This window comes from Sminthopsis crassicaudata, chromosome 4 (assembly GCF_048593235.1).
Source record: "Sminthopsis crassicaudata isolate SCR6 chromosome 4, ASM4859323v1, whole genome shotgun sequence".
Taxonomy (NCBI): domain Eukaryota; kingdom Metazoa; phylum Chordata; class Mammalia; order Dasyuromorphia; family Dasyuridae; genus Sminthopsis; species Sminthopsis crassicaudata.
This window is the reverse complement of record NC_133620.1, coordinates 413,151,748-413,158,960: the sequence shown is the minus strand read 5'-3', so window position 1 is coordinate 413,158,960 and position 7,213 is coordinate 413,151,748. Positions and strand designations below refer to the sequence as shown.

The 7,213-nt window shown below is 43.2% G+C and overlaps 1 long non-coding RNA gene across 10 annotated transcripts in view; it reads left to right on the top strand.

Moving 5' to 3' along the window:
• The first annotated feature begins 259 nt into the window (after positions 1 to 259).
• LOC141539678 (uncharacterized) overlaps positions 260 to 7,213 on the top strand; it is a 177,573-nt gene continuing 170,619 nt past the window's right edge. For 2 of the 10 annotated variants that reach the window (XR_012481367.1, XR_012481366.1), the window contains exons 1-4: positions 287 to 1,373; positions 4,175 to 4,284; positions 4,432 to 4,778; positions 5,771 to 6,561. This is a non-coding gene — a long non-coding RNA (uncharacterized LOC141539678). Of the gene's footprint in view, positions 1,374 to 4,174; positions 4,285 to 4,431; positions 4,779 to 5,770; positions 6,562 to 7,213 lie in introns of all 10 variants that reach the window. The other 8 variants (XR_012481368.1, XR_012481370.1, XR_012481364.1 and 5 more) reach the window with 5 other exon arrangements.

Sequence of the window (7,213 nt, the reverse complement as noted above, 5' to 3'; positions counted from 1 at the left end):
TCATACAAGATGTTCATCCACAGAAGTTACTATATGTTAAACGTTTTTAAGTTATTTGGTAATTTATCAGTTTTTTATATTACCAAAGATTTTTTTTTCTATTAGATATTCATGAGAATTTATCAGAGGGCATGAAACTACACTTTGTCTACCCTCCTTTAAGCTTCTACTCCCACCCCCACCCCCACCAGCTAGTCAGAAAAGACTGGGAAATAGAGCAAAGAAGGGGGGGTGGCATGTGGGAGTGATTGTAACGCTTAAAACTACTCTACTCTCCCCTCTACTCCCATATCGTCTAAATCATACTGATCTCAGATTATGTCAAAGCTCAGTGATCAGAAATGCCTAGCCCAAAAGTCATTCCCATTGCAAAAAGTCAAAAGGGCTCCTGGCATTAAAGCAACCTTGAGTCAGTCCTGATGGGATTAACTGCACTGAGTGTCTATATACTGCACATGCTATGGATCTACTCTGATCACAGTAAGAAAAAAAAAAAAAAAAGATAATAGATTTTTTAATATAGTTCCTGCACAGGAGTATTCTGTTTCTTTCAGATGGTAGGGTTTGATCCTGATAAAAACCTTTTAAAATATTCCTTTTTTTCCCCAGTGCAGTGAAGATATGGTATCTATTTTTGCTTTTCTTTAAGGGCAAGTGATGGAAACTGCTTACACTAGGAAGGAAAATTTCATTTTTCCCCATTCTACTAAACGGTTTTGGTCGACATATGTTTGTTATCAGAGAGAGGTGCTGTGAACACAGAGCCATTTTCTTAGCAGCTTTTTGACTGTATGTTACCATAGTCCCACAAGGCATTGGTCCTTTCCCATTGGGAAGTCATGAATAAGAGACTATGAAGCTTGCACGTCAGATCTTCCTCAATTAATCCACCATTAGCATGTTTGGGATCCACTACTGGATGGGTAACAGCAGCTTTGGTGACTGTATGCTGTCCATGGCCAATTATGCTCTGCTAAAAATGAACTCTTTGCAGACCAACCTTCTTGAGCTGTCAGTGTTTTCCGTTTTCTTATTTTAACGTTTGTGTATAGTGGCAGGCGACAGATGGTGTAGATCAGATCGATTTGATTGCATTAGATGATTTTTTCCCTCCCCACTCCTTTCTGGAAGCTCGCATCAGCTGAAGGCTATCGCCTGGGACTCAGAAGCATGAGCAAGCCGCCGCCACGCGAAGGCACTGGGGCACAGCCAGCGAAAGGCACCGAGGTCCCTTCCCAGGGCTTGTTAACACAGTAACCCGGCACACGGCGGAAATCAGCTTTCACTGCCCAAAGCCTATCCCCAAAACACATCAGATGACTCCCTGGCTTTTACACACAGTTGGAGTTCTGCTTGAAACCTGGATTTAGAGGGTAAGCACTTCAATAGAGGTGGATTTGTGGCAGTTACTTTGCTATACCGCAAGGCAAATCTGAGCAAATGTAAAGGATGCAGTGTGTGCGAGTGAGTCTCTATGTTTACATCGATAAATGTGCTTCTTTTTGCCTGTTAACCATTGAACGAGAGTAATATTCAGGGGAGAAAATGTGTATAGTGTTTTTCCATTGATTGTTAAACCACTATCATCCCCCCTCCCATTTTTCTCTCGCCGGGGTTTGCCCCTTTCTACATAATAATAATAACAATAATAATAGTAGTGTTATTCTGCTTCTGCTTAATTGGTTACTTCCATCAAACCGATAGCATCGCGGCGATGCCTTCTGTATATTTGGCTAAAATTTACCAAACGTTTGACTGGGGTGAATATCCTGGAGGGGGAAGGGATGGTTAGTATAGAGAGAAAGGAGAAAAAGTAGAAGGGGCAGGCAGCCCCGGTGGTCCAGGGTGATCAAAGGTGCTAAAAGCACCCTACACTGGAGAGAAAAAAAAATACCAATAGCTATTGCAAAGCAGGAAGAATGTAGATTCTAATAAACATGGCTTGCAGGAATCGATGAACAAAGGTACTTAATGCGGACGTGAGCCTCCGCCAATATCGCTTCGCTAGTAGTACCCGAATATTCAAAAGCAAAGTGTAAGTTGATCAACATCTCCCTGATGCTATGGGCTTTTTCCTCCTCCTGTTGTTGTGTAGAGGGTGGAGAAGGGGGGGGGGGGAGGGAGGAAGAATGGGTGGGGGAAATCCGACAGCTTAAGGAGGTTTGAATTGAATATGCACCCAGCGGCAGTGGTCTCGTAGGAAATGGTGTTCTCGTAAGTCAGGCTGCCCCGCCGAAGCACTAGAGAGAGCTTTGGTTAGTGCTCAGAGCGTCAGTTCTGCTGCTAGTGCTGCCGGGAGCCAGCCAGGAACTGAGCTGTCCACTCGCCCAGGTGCTGAAGCTGTTGGACCATTTGGGTAGGTAGGAGAAAGGCTGTCACTGCGTCGGTGGGAAGGAAGCTTAGGGATTGCGTGTTCTGGTTTCTTAACGTTCCTTTTCTCTTTCTGTATGTGTGAGTGTGATTGTGCGTGTGTATGTGTTTGTGTGTGTGTGTGTGTGTGTGTGTGTGCGCGCGTGTGTGTGTCCTTTATTTCATTTGTGAGGAGGCAAAGCTAAAGGAAATTTCTCGGGAGGCATTAGAAAACGTTGGAAACCTGTGTGGGTATTTATGGTGTTATTCTGATGACCCATGTATTGTCGTCTCTTGTGAGGCTTTATTTTCAGAGAGTTAAAATGCTCTGGTAATGCTTGTGAATCAAGAGAAAAAAATTCTTTGAAAAAAATTTAAATACCCAGAGTAGTGAATTTATTGACCTAATATTGATATTAGTTTTGTTTCAATAAAACATATATACATCAAACATTCAGAGGTATATTTTCTTCTTACACTAGTGCATTACTTTCCCTAAGGGCTTTGGTTTCTAAGAGTTCAAGTTGAAGGAGACCTGTCAGCTTTCTGTCTTCTGGGGAATACTATCAGGGAATAGCCTTACAATGTAGATCTGCTAGGTGACAAGGGGGGGAAAGGATATAACTGTTTGATTATTTTGCATGTGCCTTTTTAAGGTGTGTTGGAAAGTACATTAAATAGAAGATAAGACACTGCTACTGTTCTCTGGAATTATCCCAGGTAACAAAGTAATTTAGCCATTAAAGAGCAGGTCAGGAAACAACAAAAAATTAATGTGATTTCCTCTATCTGCAAGGAAGCATCCAAGTCCAAGGAATAGCTAAGGTGCTTTGAACAAGTGTTCCATTTAACAACTAAAGGCAAATGTACTTACTACTTTAAATTACAACCTGGTCAGTTGGAGATAACTTCGAGTAGTCAAATAGGTAATTGTTACATAATTATCTCCTTGTTGGGAAGCTGTTTACACTTACATAATTTGTAGAATTGAAGTGACTTCCCATGTTTTCTGTCCCCTCCCCATTCCATTCACATGGATGTTCTCCTATGTATTTGAGAGTTAAGGAAAACCAAATTGAGAACTTTCTAATGGAAGCACAAAATATCTTGGGCAGTGACGTTGCACTTGTCTGTTCCATTTAGTTAGTGAACAATAAACCCCTATTATCAGAATATCCGCCGCAGGATCTTAAGACAAAGCTTTTCCAGTAAGAGCCATATTGATCACAGAAGAGTCACAGAGCTACTCTCCCTGAAAGCTAGAACTACAGCTACTTTGGGAATGAGTTTTGGTTATTTGCTTCTTAATTTTTTTTTTTTTTTTTGATGGAGACCAGGTTCTAAAGGTCTCTTTGCTGAGGTGTTCTCAACAGCTGCACAATAATGCATTTATAGTGTATATTAAAATGTGAGCTGTATAATCACACATTAGGGTACTACAAAATGATGCCTAAACCATTGAAATCTAAGCAGCTTGTCGACTCAGTGAGTTCTGATACTTACTCCTTTGCAGGAACTATGGGAAATGAGTTTAATTATTTTGTTCTTTGACTTTTAAAAAATCATTAGATCATATTTCTCTAGGGGCCTGGAAAGGAAAGATGCCTAATCTTGTAGATCTATAAGCATTTGATTTCAAGTGGTAAATTGAACAAGTGCTTATTTTCTATGATCCTGGACTTGAGAAAATGCATTTCCAAAACACACCACTGAAAATCCTATCCATGCGTGACCCTATCTTTATTTGAATTGTACTTCTTTCTCAACCTGCCTAGGCAAATATATTTGTAATATTTGTGTGCTTAACTATGCATGCCTTTTACAGGGATCTATTGCTGGCAGTGACACTCAGTCAAGGGACCAAGAGTGAGTTGATGGACCACAGTGGGATATGAAGTCAAGCAAGTACAGAGGAAGAAATTAGGAGAGCAGCAGGTAAAGTGGATATTGTTTTTGACTTTTACCTAATCCATAGCCTTGTGAAATATTCCCCACCTAATAAGACAGCATCTCTTCATGGAGTTGCATGTGTTGTTTCTTTCCTTTGGTTTTAAATACTTGGTTCTGTGGTTTGTCTTTCAGAAATGGAAATACACCATTCATTGGATTTGTGAAAGAAGCAGCTGAGCAACTCTTTGGATTCTTCTTTAGGGACATAGAGTTATGGATTTATTGACCCCATCAAGTCCACCGGCAGCAGTAGAAGCAGGAGGAGGAAGAAGAAGAGAAGGAGCAGCAACAGCAACAGCAGCAACAGCAGCTTCATCTTTCTGACTCTCTTCGGTGACGGGTATTCTTGGGTGGATAATACGGATTACGTTGTTATTGCTTAAGAATACGCGTAGTCGAGGAGAGTACCTGCGGCAGGCAGGCAGCATCCGCCCCCTCCCAGATCACGAACTGGCCTCTAAACTACTGTGGTTATCAAGGTAGCATCTTTTATTTCTCTTTTCCTACTATCTATTTTATTTTGCCCTCTCCTCAGTGTAAGTGAACAAAAAGTTTCTTCCCACCCCAGTAGTGCTCTGTCAGACACACGCCTTGTCCCATGAGTGTGGGGTGGGTGAATTCAGGGAAGAGAGGGTGATAGCTAAGAGAGAAGTGGTATCATGTGGACAAGTCTCCATTTCAGCCACAGGGATATAAGGTGTGTCGAACCAGTGCATGTGGCACAATATTGAGACACTTCTCTACCTGTTTTCCTTTCCTTAAAGTTGTGAATATTAAAAAAAAAAAAAAAAAAAAAATCTATGGTAACTTGGCAGATGTGGAGAGTTTTGCATAGGAGAGAAGTGGCAAGGAATCTTTGGGGAGAAGGATCCCTCTCTCAGCAATGCTGTATAGTTCTGTTACTTCGTGAATCTAGTGCCAAGAGGCTGCAAGGAAGCTGTCCTTCTGTCGCCCCACCCCCTAGCTGTGTCACTCAGGCAGCCAGACATGGCGGCCGGAGCTGAGGATGGGAAGGGAGGGGGAGTAGAGGTGGGAGGAGACGGAGGCTGTGTTGGAGGAGCAGGGTTGGGGCGTTGACGCCCCTTGCAACTTCCTGATGGAAGCTTATCGGTTTGGATTCCCCGGGAAGGGGTGGAGGCACAGAATAATTAACTGGATTGGCTAGGTTGAGACACAAGATTGAAACCCTGCTTGTAAAAGATGGGGTCAAGAAGGAAAGGCCAGGCGATGGCTGCTCACTTTGCCATTTTCTTTGAGACTCTTCACTCTTCAACTCGTGTTATCTTCTTTGCCCCTCGGAATGGGATTAAAGTGTTAATAAAACACGTGTAAGGATTCCCGCCCCCACCCTTATTTCCCCACCCACCCCTAATCCTCAACCTATGGCCAATGCCTAGAGATTGGAAGGATGGACTTTCTGTACCCCACTTGACTCCCGGCTTTTTTTTTTTTTTTTAATTACTTTTGAAAGTGGTGGCGGGGGATCGTGGATTCCCTCGCTTCTTTTAGCAGAAAAGTACCCAAGCCCCCACCGAAACCTCAGGCGGGCGTTTTGTAGCTGCGTTGGGACTTTGTGGGAGTTGGCTCAGACGGAGGTGCTGGTGGAAGACATTTCAGCAGGTGGCCGAAAGCAGTGGACAGGGGTGGTGGCAGCCTCGGAGTGGAGCGGTTCCCACCCAGCTTGAACCGCTCTCTCTTAAACTCTACGATCCTCTTTTACATACTCAAACACGCTAAGAGCCGTGACTGTTCCGATGGCGAAAGGAAATGGCTGAAAACTGGAAGGATAAAACCTCTCCAGTACAACTTGGATAACGACCCCGCTTTGCCACTCGACGAGTGTCCGGGGCTATGAGCGAAAGCAGCAAGGACTGGGTTTTATGTATGTGTGTGTGTTGTGGTGGTTGCTAGCTCCCTTTCTTTGGACCGGAGCCTCTGTGGCAGCGGCTACGATTTGAATTCCTATGAAATTAAAGCGTCTGCCTTCCCGGACAGCCAAAGCCAAGAAGCATTTCAGACACCATTGTTCCCCGAGCACAGATAAGTCTTTTCCGGGGCTGAAGGACTGCCTCTCCAGCAAGTTGGTCTTTCTTTCCCACCGTGTACGATCTTGGGCCCTGTGGGAGTTCAGGGCGAGGCGCTGTCCGACTTAGACACACTCTTCTGCACTATCTTAGCCATTCTCACTTTACTTCAGTACCTTGCTGAAGAAAAAAGTAACTCCAGCGAACCCATGGAATAGAGGAAGAACTTTAAAATCTGGTGAGGGGTAATTCTCTGAGCCCTTCTTCTACTTCCTCCACTCTCATTCCATCCCTTCCCAGATCCACAATGGAAACCTTTATTCCCCCCCCCCCCCCAACCTCCCCACACACTTGGAAACATTCTCTTTCTTCAGGGCCACATCACTTAAAAGGCCTTTGACCTATGAATGTGATGGGGTGGGTGAATTAAGGGAGGCTTAAATGCCAAAAGGCTTACAGTGTAGGTGGGGTTAAGCTCTTCTGAGAAGCCTCTTTGGGAGATAACATTTTAGGAATGTTCTGAAGGTAGAAGGAATACAAAATCCTGACATCCTGCTTTTCTTCAAAACATAAAAGCATATCCAATTATTGTTTCTTTTTCTCATCGTTCTATAAACCGTCATCAGCCTTTTGTGGGGTTCACCAGTCAGGAGTCAGGGCCATCTTGTAACAGTGAATGGTCCGCAAGATACTAACTTCTGGTATTTTTTTTTTTTTTTTTTTTTTTTGGTAAGCATAACAGCATGGAAAGCAGTCAGATCCAGATAGTTTAACTTACATGGTGATATCTGGAAAGATATATTGGTCTGAGATAGATTGTTGCATATGAGTTTTGAAAAACAGAAAGCAGACTAGGGTATCATTAAGGATAGGCTTTCTTATCTTTAAAA